Source organism: Ictalurus furcatus, chromosome 14 (genome assembly GCF_023375685.1).
Source record: "Ictalurus furcatus strain D&B chromosome 14, Billie_1.0, whole genome shotgun sequence".
Taxonomy (NCBI): Eukaryota; Metazoa; Chordata; class Actinopteri; order Siluriformes; family Ictaluridae; genus Ictalurus; species Ictalurus furcatus.
In genome coordinates this window covers 20,098,426-20,116,943 of record NC_071268.1, presented here as the reverse complement: position 1 = coordinate 20,116,943, position 18,518 = coordinate 20,098,426, and the positions used below count along the sequence as shown (strand labels likewise).

General features: G+C 41.1%; 2 long non-coding RNA genes across 2 annotated transcripts; both read right to left on the bottom strand.

Annotated features, from left to right (window-relative positions):
• Nucleotides 1-675: 675 nt before the first annotated feature.
• On the bottom strand, nt 676-9,674 carry LOC128618592 (uncharacterized). The gene is made up of 3 exons (XR_008387755.1): nt 9,304-9,674; nt 4,866-4,953; nt 676-746 (listed from the first exon to the last, which is right to left on the bottom strand). It is a non-coding gene; the product is annotated as an uncharacterized LOC128618592 (long non-coding RNA).
• A 1,380-nt stretch (nt 9,675-11,054) lies between these two features.
• Nucleotides 11,055-11,618, bottom strand: LOC128618491 (uncharacterized). The gene is made up of 3 exons (XR_008387730.1): nt 11,532-11,618; nt 11,393-11,410; nt 11,055-11,195 (listed from the first exon to the last, which is right to left on the bottom strand). It is a non-coding gene; the product is annotated as an uncharacterized LOC128618491 (long non-coding RNA).
• Nucleotides 11,619-18,518: the final 6,900 nt, after the last annotated feature.

Below are 18,518 nucleotides of genomic sequence, written 5' to 3'. Positions count from 1 at the left end.
AATGTAAATGTAAATGTAACATATACTGTATATTTGTATTACATACAAATGCCAGTGAAGCAATATAATTAAAGTTACTTGGATGCATAACTACCCTTACACTAGTCATACAAAAGCCTGAATAAGATGTTAAATTTGTTTTAAAATTGTACTACATACTTGCATCACCATCATAAGCACATTAATTTTAAGATCCGGTCACAGGACTCCCTCAAAAGTAGAAGAGGCCGCTACGATGTTTCTGACTCATCCGTCGCACCTTCTCGGACTCATATATTCAAACTTGTAATGAACACTTTGATTTCCTCTACTCGTGGCTATCAGCCTTCCTTTTAGTAAAAGGGACTGGTCCCCTTTATAGACATGAAATCGTTCCTTTCTTTATAGTGCAATCTGACATCTTAGTCTGTTTGTCAGGGAACAGTGGAATGAAAAAGCTAACAGATCATTCTGAGACAACTAATAAACTCCATCGTCCCGGTCAAACTATAAAATGTATATATGAATAATAAAATTGATAACAGATATAATAACAAGCCATATTAGTATAGGCTTTACATTTTCGAATGAAAAGACTGAATACCTCTCACAAGAATATAAAACAACAAAATATTAAGTCAAAATATTTGCAAATAAGGATTGATGTGTTGAGGGGTACTGTACCATTTACTGATAATAGAAGCAGAAAATTGTAGGTGGTGCCTCAGATGACATCTGTGGATCTTCAGATTTCCAGGATTCACCATCTAGTAGAAGACATTGAAAAGAAACAAGAGACTAAATGAATGCATTCAGATAACATGTTTTACATTAAAGTAACCTTAACTCCATGCTAAAATGATTTATTTGCTCTTCTGTTGAATAGGCTGTCAACTTTTTTTCATGTGCATGCTTTTTTTTCTATTAATTAAAAGCTATTATGTTGTTTTCTAATAGATATTTGTTGGTGAAGTTATGCTAAGTTTTGCATGAAGAAGTTGGAACTATATCAGAATGTGGACAGGCGGCATGGTTGCCACCTCAAAGCTCCAGTTCAGTCCTGAGCTCAGGTTACTGTTGGTGCAGAGTTTCACTTGTTAATAATAATTAATAATTCCTTAGATTCATACAGTACTTTTCTAGGCACTCAATGCACTTTACATTATATGGGGGGGATCTACTCAACCACCACCAGTGTGTAGCATTCACCTGGATGATGTGACGGCAGCCATGGTGCGAGAGAGCGCCCACCACACACCAGCTATTAGTGGAGAGGAGAGAGTGATGTAGCCAGTTCAGAGACAGGGATTATTAGGGGGCCATGATAGAGAAGGGTCAATGGAGGAACTTGTTCTCCCTGTGTATATGTGGGTTTCCTCAAGGAAATCCTGTTTCCTTCCACCTCCCAAAAACATGCTTCTCATCCAGTGTTCCTGGGGTAGGCTCTGCATCTACCGCATCCCTGATCAGGATAAACTGGCTACAGCAGATGAATGAATGAATAATAAGAGCAGTGGAGAGCACTGAGTTCCTGCCTTGTGCCTCAGAGAACTGAATCCTCACTGAGTTGATTAGATGTGGAGAGAAGCAGAAAACTGAAAGCTTTTTTTTTTCTCACTGAAATGAGCTACAGCAGCTAGAAACAATTTTCTCTCTCAGAAGTGTTTAAATACATTAAATACACATACATCGCTTTCCAAAGAATTCTCCATATTACATTTTTCAGTTGAATTGATTTATGGAGTGAGTCACTTATTTTATGGAAGTTAGAACAAGTTTTTGAAAGACTTTACAAGCACAGTAAGAGACTCACTAATCCCCACCATGACAAACTCTGTATGTCTCATATCGTTCCAGTGTGGTGTAAATTCCTTAATAAAGTACTTGGTTTGTGGATGAACATCAAAAACTGTCCATGCAACTGCAAGATTTCTTTCCACACATATGAAATATATAGTCCATTTACATTTCACATACACTACCAGTGAAAGGTTTGGGCACATTTGATTGAATATGTATATTTATTTGTCTTAAATTAATTTTGACATAAAGCTTTAAAGCCTTTGGCCATGTATAAATTTATTTCTGGAAAAAAGTAGTTTAATTAAAACATGTAGTTTTTACTTAAAATTAAATTGTTTCCCCAAGCAAGTTCATTTAGAACTCCGGACAAGTGCTCAACAAGTGCTCAGCCTATTTGGGAACTTTAAGAAAAGCCTCCTGGGTGAAGCTGCTTCATGAATCTGGTTTAGAAAATGCTAAGAGTGTGCAAAGCTTCATCAGGAATACTGAATCTTAAAAAAAATGTTAAATATGAAAGTGTTTTTTTTTCTTGGTCACTCCATGTGTGTTACTTTGTAGTGTTAATGCCTTCATTGTTGTTCTAAAATAAGAGACAATAATAAAAATGAAGATGCCCTTTCTATGGGAAGGTGTGTCTAAACTTTTGACTGGTAGTGTATACCATTTCTGAGGTACCGAAATACTCAGGATTGTTAAAATATAATTGGGAACAATATGTTAGAGCTAAATATTAAAATGATGACAGGTACTGTATCTCTTGTAACATATCCTCACTCATGCTTCTCAAGTGAAGCCTTCAGCCAGGCCATCATGACCTGTTAGTCGTCCGTCGTGCATGCATGCTTGTGTGTGTGTGTGTGTGTGCGAGTGTAAACATGACCACGTATTATTATTTTTCACTAAGTAGTATATTAAGTGCAAAATGCACAAAAATAAATTGTATTTCAACAATCAAGGCTGTAATACTTAAAGATAGATTAAGTAAAGAATTATTGAAAGAATGATTCTCACTGTCATTAAGTCCACATTATCTGTTCATCTGCTAAAAATATCATCATATTTAGCACTGTTCAAACTCTGTTATATATCATAAACCTCAGATAGTATGAATTACAACACAGGGCACTTCTTATGTGGACCCCACCCAGCTCTGATACTATCAGTGATAGTAATAACTGATAATTCCCTGATTACCTGATAAGTGATAATTCCCTGATTACCTGATATGCATTCTATATGCCCCTTTATAAAAAAGAAAAAAAAAGAGAAAAAAAAGTGTCACGGGCTGGTCTAAGTAATTAACAACTTTAACTGACCTATACTGGATGTCATATCTTTGAGCATTTTCACATCACATACAGTGAGGGAAAAAAGTATTTGATCCCCTGCTGATTTTGTATGTTTACCCACTGACAAAGAAATGATCAGTCTATAACTTTAATGGTAGATTTATTTGAACAGTGAGAGACAGAATAACAACAAAAAAATCCAGAAAAACGCACATCAAAAATGTTATAAATTGATTTGCATTTTAATGAGGGAAATAAGTATTTGACCCCTCTGCAAAACATGACTTAGTACTTGGTTTAAAAACCCTTGTTGGCAATCACAGAGGTCAGACGTTTCTTGTAGTTGGCCACCAGGTTTGCACACATCTCAGGAGGGATTTTGTCCCACTCCTCTTTGCAGATCTTCTCCAAATCATTAAGGTTTCGAGGCTGACGTTTGGCAACTCGAACCTTCAGCTCTCTCCACAGATTTTCTATGGGATTAAGGTCTGGAGACTGGCTAGGCCACTCCAGGACCTTAATGTGCTTCTTCTTGAGCCACTCCTTTGTTGCCTTGGCCATGTGTTTTGGGTCATTGTCATGCTGGAATATCCATCCACGACCCATTTTCAATGCCCTGTCTGAGGGAAGGAGGTTTTCACCCAAGATTTGACGGTACATGGCCCTGTCCATCGTCCCTTTGATGCGGTGAAGTTGTCCTGTCCCCTTAGCAGAAAAAAAACCCCAAAGCATAATGTTTCCACCTCCATGTTTGACGGTGGGGATGGTGTTCCAGGGGTCATAGGCAGCATTCCTCCTCCTCCAAACACGGCGAGTTGAGTTGATGCCAAAGAGCTCCATTTTGGTCTCATCTGACCTCAATGCTTTCACCCAGTTGTCCTCAGAATCATTCAGATGTTCATTGGCAAACTTCAGACGGGGATGTATATGTGTTTTCTTGAGCAGCGGACCTTGCGCGCGCTGCAGGATTTCAGTCCTTCACGGCGTAGTGTGTTACCAATTGTTTTCTTGGTGACTATGGTCCCAGCTGCCTTGAGATCACTGACAAGATCCTCCCGTGTAGTTCTGGGCTGATTCCTCACTGTTCTCATGATCAATGCAACTCCACGAGGTGAGATCTTGCATGGAGCCCCAGGCCGAGGGAGATTGACAGTTCTTTTGTGCTTCTTCCATTTGCGAATAATGGCACCAACTGTTGTCCCCTTCTCACCAAGCTGCTTGGCAATGGTCTTGTAGCCCATTCCAGACTTGTGTAGGTCTACAGTCTTGTCCCTGACATCCTTGGAGAGCTCTTTGGTCTTGGCCATGGTGGAGAGTTTGGAATATGACTGATTGATTGCTTCTGTGGACAGGTGTCTTTTATACAGGTAACAAACTGATATTAGGAGCACTCCCTTTAAGAGTGTGCTCCTAATCTCAGCTCGTTACCTGTATAAAAGACACCTGGGAGCCAGAAATCTTTCTGATTGAGAGGGGGTCAAATACTTTTTTCCCTCATTAAAATGCAAATTAATTTATAAAATTTTTGACATGCGTTTTTCTGGATTTTTTTGTTGTTATTCTGTCTCTCACTGTTCAAATACAACTACCATTAAAATTATAGACTGATCATTTCTTTGTCAGTGGGCAAACGTACAAAATCAGCAGAGGATCAAATACTTTTTTCCCTCACTGTATGGCATTAATCAAACAAGATACTGAAATGTTAATAACAGAAGGAGCAATGGAATACAGTGTATTCACGAGAAAGGAACGAGAACGCAATAGCTTGATTTTTAATAATAAAACACTTACAGAGGTGAATAATGTGCATGGGGCAGCATGAAGAAGACTCTGAGACGTCTTTAGTGACTAGACTCCTTCCAAATGTTTTTGTAAAACCCTACAAAAAAACAAAACAAAACACAGTTTAGCCTTGAATGCAGATACAAAGTGCAAAGTCTACCGTATTTAACAGTTGCTGGATGGCCAAAATCTTGAATGAACAGTACAGACTACTTCCCTTCACTCACATCATCACATACAGTATATGACACACACAGTATACTTATACATCATCATATATATAATATATGTATATATCGTCACATATATGACATCCATATCTTTTTTCTTCGGTATAAATATAGAAAGCTGTGACAAAGTTCTGCGCTTTACCGAGTCACGAATAACGACATTTCCTCTGCACACACACACAGAGAGAGGGAGAGAGAGAGAGAGAGAGAGAGAGAGAGAGAGACACACTCACACACACAAAGGTTTCAACTTCTCATACAACAGCAAATGAGTGTGTGTGTGCTGTGCCCGTATGGACACACAGGGGTTGGTGTGTGCGCTCACATATCGGAGGATGTGCATGGGTCATTATCTCACATTTCAACTATATTCTTAGAAAAAAATACAATATAATTATCTGATATTTGTTAGTGCGCCTAATACGATGATGCAACAATTTCTGAAAGTTTTTCTTTCTTTTTTCCTCTCCCTTTTTTGAAACACAGTAGAGTAGATCATCTGTAATTAACTCACATAACACTCATACATTATGGTACAGTATAGTTTAAAAAAAAACCCCGAAAACAATACATATATTTTGAGCTACTTCTCTTACTTTGTCAGGCTAAAAAATAGTATTTAAGAATTGAAAGCACAGGGGAGAGACGACCTGAATAAGTCTGCGTGAGGAACCTTTCATAGAACTTCTCTGCACCTTTACTAGGCTACAGGATATAACTTATATGATGACAACTAATAAGTAAGACATGATACACAAGACATGATCTCTAATATAAGGCTCATCATATGTTCACTTTAATTAAGAAAAAAAGCATTACATCCCTGCACTCTCTCAAGTGTCACGTTTCAGGTAAAATGCTATTTCTATTAATAAACCAAAAAAACATGTTTGGAGTCCCTCGTGAGTGTTGCGTCATGACACGACATGTTGTTTGGATGAGGGAAGTTCATGATGTAGTGGTGTGTCTAAAGGGCTGTGTGTCACCCAGGATTTAGGCCTTTACACCGTTTTTTCCCTTGTGGTCAGCTCAGAAGCGACAGAAATTAATTTAATGATAGCTCATCTTCTCATTCCTCTGAACCATTTGGCTCTTATACGATGACGTTATGTGACCATGTTAATCTTTGTACAAAATAAATGTTTTGATTAATTCAATGCAGTCTCGATTAGTTATGTTTATTCAATGGCATTATGGCAGCATGGCCTTTATCAACTTTCGCTGCCCTCGTGCGCTTTCATTGACCAACTTTACATATGCACAAATGAATGCAAGCCAAGTTGTCGTATTCGAGGCCATCATTATATGTTACCTACCAATTTGTTTGAACTCCAGGGTTTTATTGCTACAAAAACAGGAATATTGATTCTTTACATTAATACAGACATTACATTAATTAAGTATACTGTATACAACCTAGTCATGAGTGGTGATAATATTTCACTTATAAATTGAATTGAATTTGAGAGATTACATTCCTTTTTTCTTTCTTTCTTTTTTTTTTTACATCAAAAGGCATAACGGGATCATAATCACAGCGAGATTATAGCCAGGTAATAGCGAGACTTGGTTTAAAATAATGCCAGTTTTACACCTAGGTGACTAAATAATACAACTGTTTTCACTTAGGGGCCACTATAAGGTTAAATCCTAGCTACAAATGGAGAAGTTCCCACGAGAAATAAAATTATAGCCACAAGTTATGTAAGATTTGGTGGCTCATTGGACATACTGAGAGCACGACTTTAGGGTCATTGTGACTCTGACACACACACACACACACACACACACACACACCACAAACTTGCTTTGCTTCCTTGGCTCCAGACAGTTGTCAAAATCTTTATTATCATGAGTGTAGGGTTACTCAATGACTGGGAATGATTGTATGAACTGGAAATGATGGGGTGTCTGATTTCTGATTTCATAGGGGTGTTACAACTGCCGTGAGCAGTGTGTGTGTGTGTGTGTGTGTGTGTGTGTGTGTGTGTGTGTAAGAGAGAGAGAGAGAGAGAGAGAGAGAGAGAGAAAGAGAGAGTGGAGAGTGTGTGTGTATGTGAGAGAGTGTGTTTGTGAGAGTGTATGTGTGTGTGAGAGAGAGAGAGAGAGAGAGAAATGAATTAGCCTACTGGAAGGGAGGAATCTTCTCGGGGCCCCTAGAATGACGTACAGACTCACAGTGACGCCTGTACTTCACTTCCACACGTTGGTACCCTGTTATTTATATGCTGATTATTTAAAATTATGATACCATGAATCGGCGTGTGCATCTATAATAGTGACTAAACGTGTGTAAAAATTGTTGCAAAAGGGGTGGGGTCATTTAAACTGTGTTTCTTTCAAAGTACCCAAACAAGATACCCTACTCCCACCCCCTCCTGCCAAACAACCCCCCCCCCCAAACGGACCTTTGTGTTTTCCCACGTGCGAGCTGGAAACCCGTTGGTGGATTTGTGATGTTTGGGTGACTTTCTGCAATCGCATTCGCGATAGAAAAACGTTAAGTGTGTGGTGGAAAAGTTCGGCTTTCACATTGGAGCCGCAACACACAGCGGCAATGGGGAAAAAAATCGTCAAATAAGGTACACAATAATAATAATAATAATAATAATAATAATAATAATAATAATAATAACTGTTAACATATAAAGTCCAAGGGCTCTGTGAAGCTTCTTCCGATGTAAATTCGCCGAATGCGTCTTCCGCAAATGCTTTTTGGGGTAAGGGCTTCCCAGCTAGATACATATGAACAGCAAGCCCAGACCGCAAAAAGATTCGCGAAAGACAAATTTCAGTCCGCTTGCAGATTAAGTCCATGGCATCGAACAGTGACATCCAGGTGCCTCGCGCTTTCGGTCTTGCTTGTTTCCTACATCGCGCTGTGTGTATCCAGATATCGGTAAGCCGAGGCACTGAAGGCTTCTCCGTGCCTAAAGTGTATTCCCACTCATTCACATTCTACGAGCACAGGGGGAGGGGGCGGGGGTTCAACATCCAAAAGCCAGTGCGTTGATTGCGAGCGCTCTCCACGGTCCTGAATACACTCCTTTGCTGTTAGTTTATTTCCCTCCTATTTCCCCCCTTTTCAGCCCTCCTAGCGCGCTGCAGAGTATGACTATAATACATAATACATCTGCACGCGTGCAAGAAAACCGGCACGGTCTCTCTTTCTCTTTGCGGTGCGATGCTTTTGTTGCAGCCAAAATGTCACATATCCCCTCATTCGAGCTATCGCTTAGTAGAGCCATGAGCAGATAGTGCCGCTGGAGTGCTCTGGGTGGGAAGAGAGCAGTCTGTAATCTGCCCGCAATAAATAGGGAGCAGCGAGGAATCTTATTGGTCCAAACAAAAAATCGTCATCCACCAATCGGTGTCTTGCTCATATAGGGACCCCCCTTTTTGAAAAAAAAAAAAAAAAAAGAGAGAGAAAGAAAGAAAGGGAAAATCAAATTGCATCCTAGTTGGTGCAAATGACCAGACATTCGTATAAAACTATGTTAAAAATGTAACATTAAAATATTGTCCAGTCACGTCTCAGAGTGTTTCGTGATGCTAATACAGCACACAGAGTAGTATGCATTCACGACTGCGATCTGGTTAAGACAACCCTATGAGCGACGGTATACCGCCAGAGCTCAGGCTTTAGAAACAAATGAGCATGAATAAACAGGTTCGAGACACCCCTTCCCAGGATTGTGCATGTAATTCAAGAGAGCAGACCACCAAATCACCGTCCACACGACGAGAACAACAAGACAGGTTTCTGAAGCAGTTTCATTGCATGACCACAGAGAGTTCACTGGCTGATACCATTGAGTGGGGACACGGGGGTCTCCATAAACTACCTGCACAATAATTCACACTCTTTTAATAAACGTTGCTAAAACTTCATAGTCTCAGTCATTTACTGATGAATGGAAACTGGATGTGTTACATGCATTTACAAATTAAATAGCATTATCTTGAATAAAACGTCATTTAATAATGTAGCACATGTTGCTACAGCAAAATAAAAATAAAAAAACAACAACAACAACACCAAAGACTTAAAGAATTTTACTTATGTATTTACTAGGCTATCATTGCTAGTCTTACTTTTGACATCAACAAGTTCAAGTAACTGCAACATAAAAGTAATATTAAATGGCAAGCAACCATTGGTTTCTTTAGAATAACAGACCTAGTCTATGTAGAATTGGTAGCTGAATGTTACTTACCAGAGAATTCCTGTTCCTATATCCACATAGCAATCATTTGTCAAAAATGCACCACAAAGTCTCTGGCAATCCCTTTTTGGAACTATATACAAGAAACTGTACTAGGTGGGAGGGTCACGATCTATATCTGGACCCCCCTCCCCGCCCGGTACACACACACACACACACACACACACACACATACACACTCTCTCCCTCTCTCTCTCTCTCTCTCACACACACACACAAACACTCTCTCTCTCTCTCTCTCTCTCTCTCTCTCTCAGACACACACACACACACACACACACACACCAGTCGGAACTCATCCCAAACCCAGATCCTCCCTCCCTTCCCTTAATCACAGATATTCTTCTCATGTCTTCGGTGGTGCAAGGGGAGGTTGAGGTGGCTCAACACAAAGAGTAACGGGCTAGAGAGATAGCATGTGTAAATATCTTGCCCAGATGCCATTAAGATGATTTTGTTGGGTGGTTGTTTCGTCTGCGGACGTCTCCAGCAGTCAGTCACGATTCTCCCCCTTCCGTCTGCAGCGCACAGCGACTGCATCTCCTGACGCAGCCAACGCGCCCATATTACTCACTATAGCAGTCACGACTCGGAGAAATCTGTTTTGCCACCAAAATTACACCATCAGTATTGCATTATTTAAGAAGATCTTGGCATGTCTCGACTAGGTGCGTTTAACAAAGAAAGCCACATGGTCTTTGAGGTCAAGGTTACCAACATCGTTTTTTTTTCTTCTCGTTTCCCATGTCGTGAAGCTCATTAAATACAGGTTTACATTCCTGATAGAAGTAACGGACCAGTTTCAGTGTTTATTTCATTTGGATGATGTATCTTGGTAGGTATACAACAAATATAACTAGGATAACGAATACTCGGGTAGAAAGCACTGCACGTCTCGTATAAAACTGAAATCTGCTATCTAAGTCGACTCGTACGAGCTACATTGTTACAGTGTAACTGCTCTTTGGCGCGATATATCGCGATAGCGGAGTCTACCAACTGTTGTTTCTTACGCGCAGGTATTCTCACTCTAAAGCACACACTTGGACAGATTTGTGCTAAATTTCAGCGAAGTCTGTGTGCTGCAGACTTGAAGTTACAAATATGTCAAGAGTAGGCTACTGACAGACGCAGTTTTGTGATTGCTGGTGATACTCTGTAGGTAAATAGAACTGATAAATAAAGAGTGAATGCATGTGTGCCAGCACCGGAGCAGTATTTCAGTTCATAGCAACGAAAAGAAAAAAAAAACCCAGTGTGTTGCAGCGCTGTATAATGAAAATGACGTGGGCGGAAGAGTAATCCAAGTCAGCCCGCCTATTACCATATTATTATCTTTAGCTTCTAACTGCAAACTGAATTGTACGAACAAAGCAGGCGGGAAAACTGTCATGCGGAGTTAGAATACGAAACTTAAGGATGCATTTCGAACGACTCTGGAAAGCAGACTATTCGCGCTGATGCGTCCATCTGCGGGTGGGATTCAAAAAGAAATGCCTAGTTGAGGGTAATTTTGGTGCAGGTCGAGCAGGAGCACAGGCTCCCCTTGACGCCACATTGTATTTTCAGCCCAACTGCGCAGCCTGTGGGTTCCCCCCGTGTCGGCTCTCCTTCAGCGCCTCATGGCACTCCTTCTTTCCCATGCATGCTTTCATCTAGTGTCCTCTTCGTTTAGTAAACCAACATCACCCGGTGTTCCTCTGATGGTAGGGATTTCCATTCGCGAAATTTCAGTTGTAACGAAGACAGAAAGCGTAAAATGGCTCAACAGCGCCGTCAGACAAATGAGTTTGGTCTTGCTTTTTTTTTTTTTTTTTTGCTTGTCATATTTACGATTTGTGAGATTCCTGCTCGAGAGAGATGGCGTTTTAATGTCCATGAAGCTGAGAAAAAAAAAACACATGAAGTTACAATCAAAGCTTGGATGAAATCCATGCCAGTGGTTAAAATGTTGTTTACCCCTGCGTCGTTTCTGTTCTGTGGCGGGAATGGCTTCTGTATAACCCAACACCATGCATGCATCAAACCCAGTTGCAAATAACCAAACACAAGAAGTACAACGCTTTGCCCATGTACTTACCTATGCAATGAGCCCTTGCTGAAAGGGGAAAACACACACACACACACACACACACACAATATTTTTAAATCAATCAAACGTGACCACATTACACATAAACAAGATGACAATCAAATGCTGCCTATGGTTCACGTCTAACCTCAGCAATGTCCAAGGTTTCTCAGAATTGCAGTCCTTTTTATACTTGTGTTACCCCACTGCCTATTTCTGGAGCGCGATCAAACACTGCTGCTATTTTTAGCTCGCAGTACGAAAAAAAACACTCACAAAGGCATCGCTCCGGAGCGTTACGTGGAGTGCATGCAATGTACATTAATTTCAGCCTCTCCAACTCCGTGCAAGGGCTCCGAGTCGCTTCTGTTGCATCGATGCAGTGTTTTTTTTTTTTTTTTTTTTTTTTTTTTTTTTTTACAATATCGCCCCGGTGCCCTTATTTCTGTTTCCTAAAACAGACTAGTCGGTGGAGATCTGTTGTGATCTCGCTTGGTATGAGTTTGTTCGTGCTTTCCTTCTCTTTTATCTCTCCCTCTTTCACCATTCTCTTCATTACACGCGTCTTACGCTGTGTGTCTCCATGCAACTTTCCCTTGGAAACTCAGGACGGATTCGCTGCTCACGAGAGAGGGAGAGAGCGCGCGCGAAAGAAAGAGAGAAAGACACACACACACACACACACACACAAATCAGCATTACACTACGACTTCAACGCTTTTTTTTATATTATATATAGGCCTACATATATAACAGTAAACAGCAACAGTACTACATATAAAACAGTACACAAAAGATGATAATTAAGCCTTGCAGTCAGTTTTTTTCCCGTTGGAGGCTGCGTCAGTTACTAGGCATTGACGTCACATCTAGGTTTTCCCACTTTACTGTCTTTGTGGCTGTTGATTACAACCATCGCACACAGACGCGCCGTAATGAAAACGGTGTGTAACAAGCTAAAACCAGACCAGTGCAAATTTAAAAAAAAAAACGGTTAAGGGATCGACTGTATGTTTCCCTTTCAATGTTTCAACATTATTAGGGAATCATTTCATGTAGTGGATTGCCGTCGCGACCAACTTGCTTTGCCATGGACGCATCCAGTGCAGGGAACACCATGTATCATTTCTTAGAACACCACATATGCACCCTTTAGCTGCTTGTTTGACCCACAGCTTCGGAGCAAAATGTAGTGTACGGACACTGGCAATCATATTGCACAAGTAAGCTAATTCTTAACAAAAGCCATTTATTTAGTATTTATTTAAACCGAGACACTGTTTTGTGAAAGGGACACTGCTTCTAAGTTGTGTAACCCGATACTACAGTCACAAAATACCCCAGAGAGTCTGAGAGTCATATTTAGCGAAGAAACAGGAATATCCAGCAAAAAACTGTAAATCAACCACATTAGAGCCGAGACATATCAATAGCTCCACTATCTGAACTAATGCCCGCATGGTGTCGCCAAACGCCGCCACAGTTCTCCTTATGCCTGTAAAACTGATGTCTTCAGTTCGGTGCCCTGTTAGGTTAACGAAAATGTTGGCTTATAAAAACATTTCTGGTTTTCTTCTGTTCTTAAAAAAAAGCAAATATGTAATTCAACTTTATTCAAACAAACATGAGAAAGTACACATTCCTTTGGATTTTCTCTTTAATATGTAAACACGCTGTTTTCTAAATGTTATTAGTATTACTGGCTAATTATTTAGTTAATATGTATAAAGACCAGTACTTTATTTAGAAGTTATATTAGCCCACTTTGCATGCATAAGACAACATGCTTCAAGTTAATAAGGACAGTTGCCTTTTTATTTCTTATTTTTTTACCAACCAATCTCATGGCAGAGACAATTGCCTATTGCAACAAGGCAATATCACATACTTGACTGCTTAACTTGTACAATGCTAAAGAAAAACCAAAGGAGATGTATGTATGAGATGTCCGTGACATTACTGGAAAGAGGTTTTGTTTGTAGTTATACAATGTAGTATTTAATGGAAACTCTACGGTTAATGTTACCATGCATGAATTATCTATGAATTTAGCAGATGGTGTCTAGCAGTGATGTGAAAAAAATCAGCTTACGTAAAACACTCTAACACTAGTTACAGATGTATCTCTGTTGTACTGTCAATGTTGTAGTATTTGCTATAAATACCTGCACCCCACATCACTTCTTTTCCTAGAAACTACTCACTGAATGCATATTGGGTTGGCTGCAATTCCAAATGACAGGGAACCCTGTGGATTATATGGTGTTCACCCAATACATTTGTAACAAGCATTTTATTTCACCCCTTCTAACTGCCAAGGCTAGTGTCTAACACCTGGATACCCCTGCCACAAGGCCACAAGGAACTAATTCATCTATAGCTCACTGGTAAGGTGTGTGGAGATGATAGTTGTGCTAGGAAGGGTAATGTTGAACTTATAGGACATGGTTTCTCTTCGGTGGGGAACTGCTCTTAGGAGTGCCCCTTTTGTGAGAAAGGATTGATCAAGCCTAGGGTTCGGCCACAGGCTGATGAGTAATCTCTGACAGCCCCTTAGTTCCAAAAGACCCCAAGGAACCACTGCTGCAGCTGCAGTCAACAATCCCTGCATCCTTAATAGGAGCCAGTATCAGATGTAGCATCCTACTCGCATCTTGTTGGTGAGTGTTTAGATGTCTGCCACACACCATAGCATGAGGGTAGTAATAAAAGTATGCATTGCACAGATCCACTCATGTGAACCAGTCTTTTTGCTGCATGGTATGAACAATAACTGACAACAAAGGGGAGATCTTTATGGAACAAATTCAGTCCCTGCAGATCTACAGTAGGATGGCCATTGCTTTTCTGAACAAGAAATTATGTTTTGTAGAACCTCTTTTTCTGAATGACAGGGTCTACTATTTCAATCATGCCTCTGTCCAAGAGAAAACAAACTTCTTGTGTCAGAACAGCAACTTTTGGGGTCTGAAATTGGTGAGACCTTGAGCCCTGAGAAGGTTGGGTGTCCATGGCAGAACTGAAAGTCTCCCACGTGACATGGTCATTAGGAGCCACAGATCTAAAGTGGGAAGACCTCTGCCCCTGGCAACTTGAGATGGCTTCCACAGGACTTCCTGGCACACCCTGACCAGACAAGCAGCTGCCAAAATTGAAGAGGATTGCCAACAATGCTTCACAGATGCACATGACCAGTGACACAGAGCTGCATCCACTCCTGCCTTGACAGCTGGCATCCCATGTGCCATCTGAAACTGCATGTTTGCTTTGACCTTCGGTCTCCACAGCCACATGCATGTCCACAGATGTGCGCAGTGCATCATCATTCACAGATGGCTCTGGAATACTAGCATGACTAGTAGTGTGGCTACAGTATTCACTATTCCTGAACTAACAGGATTCCAGGTAGCAGGAAGCTTAAGACAAGACTGGCAAGCAAGTGATTTCTGAATTGGGGTGGCCAGATTTTGGCAAGGCTACACTGATGCTCTGGCTCTGAGACTACCAACAACAGTGGATAATTGCAGGCTTAGTAGCCAGTGGGAGACTGTGAAATCTGTTGGTGCTAAGTGACTTGATTGGGAGGCACAAGAATACTGGCGAGACACACATGCTCCAGCCTTGTTTATGCTGGTAGCTCTGGTGTACGTGAAGGAAATAGAGGGGCATGCATGCTCCAATCCCATGAAGCAGAGCAAAACTGTGGTGCAAAGTGAGTGACTTGACCGAGATGCTGATGGCAGCACAATGGTAATGGAGGGACACACACTCTCCAGCCCGGTTAGTGCCAATAGTGCCAGTGGATGTGAGAGAAACAGAAGGACATGCACACTTTAATTCCATGATTCAGAGCTCTATTGCTGAGAGAACAGCTCAGGCAGAATTCACTTGGTGGCTTAAGGGTAATGCAAAGACACACATACAGCCCTGTTACCGCTGATAGCTCCAGTGGATGTGAGGTAAACAGATAGACAGACACACTCATATTCCATAATCCAGAGCAAAAGAGTGAGCAGCTCTTGTGGTCAGCACAAAGATCATGGAAGAACATACATACTCCGGTTCTGTTATTGCAGATAATTTGGGAGGAAGAGAGGGAAACAGAGGGACATAAATGCTCCTAACCAGTGAACAGCAGCGTGTAAGCTAACAAACTAAGCTAGCAGCTAGAGAACACTCTAAGCCAGCAAGTCACAGGCTTAAAGGGCTCCAACAGAGTTGAGAGAAGGAACAGGAGGTTAAAAAAAATCTGTCACAGCACTGAAGGACATCAGACTTCATCTGCACTTTCTACCCATAGAGACATGCTTGATTTAATTGATCAAGACCCCATTTCTGATACAGTATTTAGAAAAAAATACCTAATTCTGTGTCTTATGCTAATTTAGTCCTTATATTAAAGCCGATAAAATCAGGGGTCATCATGCTTCCTGTGGTTAATGTTAACTTAGTTGTACATTTCCTTCTAGTAAAGTACACTGATCAGCCCTAATATTAAAACTACCTGCCTAATATTGTGTAGGTCCCCCTTGTGCCACCAAAACAGCTCTAACCTGTCAAGGTATGGACTCCACAAGACCTCTGAAGGTGTGCTGTGGTATCTGGCACCAAGACGTTAGCAGCAGATCCTTTAAGTCCTGTAAGTTGCAACGCGGGGCCTCAATGGTTTGGACTTGTTTGTTCAGCACATCCCACAGATGCTCAATCGAATTGAGACCTGGGGAATTTGGAGGCCAAGTCAACACCTTGAACTCTTTGTCATGTTCCTAAAACCATTCCTGAACAACTTTATGCACTGTGGCAGGGCTGCTGAAATAGGCCACTGCCATTAGGAAATACCGTTGCCATGAAGGGGTGAACTTGGTGTGCAGCAATGTTTAGGTAGGTGGTACGTGTCAAAGTAACATCCACATTAACGCCAGGACCCAAGGTTTCCCAGCAGAACAGTGCGCAGAGCATCACACTTCCTCCACCATCTTGTCTTCTTCCCATAGTGCATCCTGGTGCCATCTCTTTCCCACGTAAGTGACACACACACACAGCCGGCCATCCACATGATGTAAAAGAACACATTATTTATCAGACCAGGACACTTTCTTCCATTGCTTCATGGTCCAGTTCTGATGCTCACATGCCCAGTGTATGTGTTTTTGGTGATGGACAGGGTCAGCATGGACACTCTGACTGGTCTACGCAGTAAGCTGTGATGCACTTTGTGTTCTGACAGCTTTCTATCATAGCCAGCACTAACCTTTTCAACTTGTGCTACAGTAGCTCTTCTGTGGGATTGGAACAGACGGGGTAGCCTTCTCTCCTCACACACATCAACGAGCCTTTGGAGTCCATGACCCTGTCGCCGGTTCACTGGTTGTCCTTCCATGGACCATTTTTGGTTGGTACTAACCTCTGCATACCAGGAACAACCCACAACACCTGCGATTTTGGAAATGGTCTGACCCAGTCATCTAGCCATCATAATTTGGCTCTTGTCAAAGTCACTCAGATCCTTATATTTGCCCTTTTTTCCTGCTTCCAACACATCAACTTTGAGAACTGACTGTTCACTTGCTGCCTAATATATCCTACCACTTGACAGGTGCCACTGTAATGAGATAATCAATGTTATTCACTTCACCGTTTTAATGTTATGGTTGATCAGTTTATGTCCACCTGGGGGATATTGTGCCTCCTGGGCAGTTATTTTCAGTCCTACAAGAGCAGGCACTTATCTACTTGAAAGGGGCCAGACCTATATACCAGAAATAGATTTACAAGATGATGTTACATCTTGTCAGATTTGAAATGGCTGAAACAATGTCATAAATACTGTGTGGTTAAACTTTCCCAATTCTGTTTTGTGCACTATACGCTTAGCCTAATAGTGTGATATTGATGCGGCACTGATCCCCAAGGACAAGGCCAAGGGCAGAACTGTTTGTACCCCTGTGACATTGCGAAACACATCAATCAGCTCAAATTGATGGCAGTCCATCTGGCCCTCAAGTTCTTCTTAGCAATTCCGAGAAATTGCCACATATTGGTTCACTCAGACAAAGTCATGCTTGTCAGCTACATCAACCATTAGAACAACCATTAGAAGTGGTTCTCTCCATCTTGCATGGAACCCTATTTGAAGGTCTCTCTGGCAGAGACAGGCAGCCTTCTGGGACAGGATGCACTGGCCCACAAATGGCTTTACCTTCTATTATATGCCTTCCCTCCTGTATAACTGATTCTTCTGTAATTGCATAAAATTATTCAACCACTCATTTTTTTATTGAAGCAAAAAAGTCATCCAAAACCTATCACCAATGTGTAAAATGAATTTCCCCCTTAAACTTAAAATCTGGCTGTTCTACCTTTAGCAGCATTGACTGCACCCAAATGCTTCCTATAACTGGAGATCAGTCTTTCACTTACTTCTAGGACTAGGATTTACTCCTATGCTTTGGATCATTGTCTTGCTGCATAATCCAGTTGCGCTTGAGTTTCAACTTACGGACTGAAGACCAGACATTCTCCTTTAGGATTTTCTGGTAGAGAGCAGAATTCATGTTTCCCTCAGTTATTGCAAGTTGCCCAGGCCCTGAAGCAGCAAAGCATCCCCACACCATCACACTTCCACCACCAAAGGTATGATGACCAAAGGTATGATGTTCTTTTTGTGAAATTCTGTGTTTGGTTTACACCACATGTAACGGGATCCCTGTCTTCCAAACAGTTCAACTTTCAACTCATCAATCCACAGAATATTCTCCCAAAAGGTTTGAGGATCATCAAGGTGTGTTTTGGCAAAATGCAGATGAGCCTTAATGTTCTTCTGGGTTAGCAGTGGTTTTCACCTCGCCACTCTTCCATGGATGCCATTTTTGCCCAGTGTCTTTCTGGAGGAATTTTGGAAGGTCAGCCACTTCTGGGAAGTGAATGCAGTTTCATACATTTGGGGAAATTAGTAACTACAGGAACAAATACATTTTCACACAGGCCCAGAGAGTATTGGATAACTTTTTTGCTTAATAAATAGCATTATCATTTAAAAACTGTATTTTGTGTTTACTCAGGTTGCCTTTGTTTAATCTTAGATTTTGTTTAATTTTGTTTAATTTGTTAATTTTGTTTAATTTCTGAAACAATT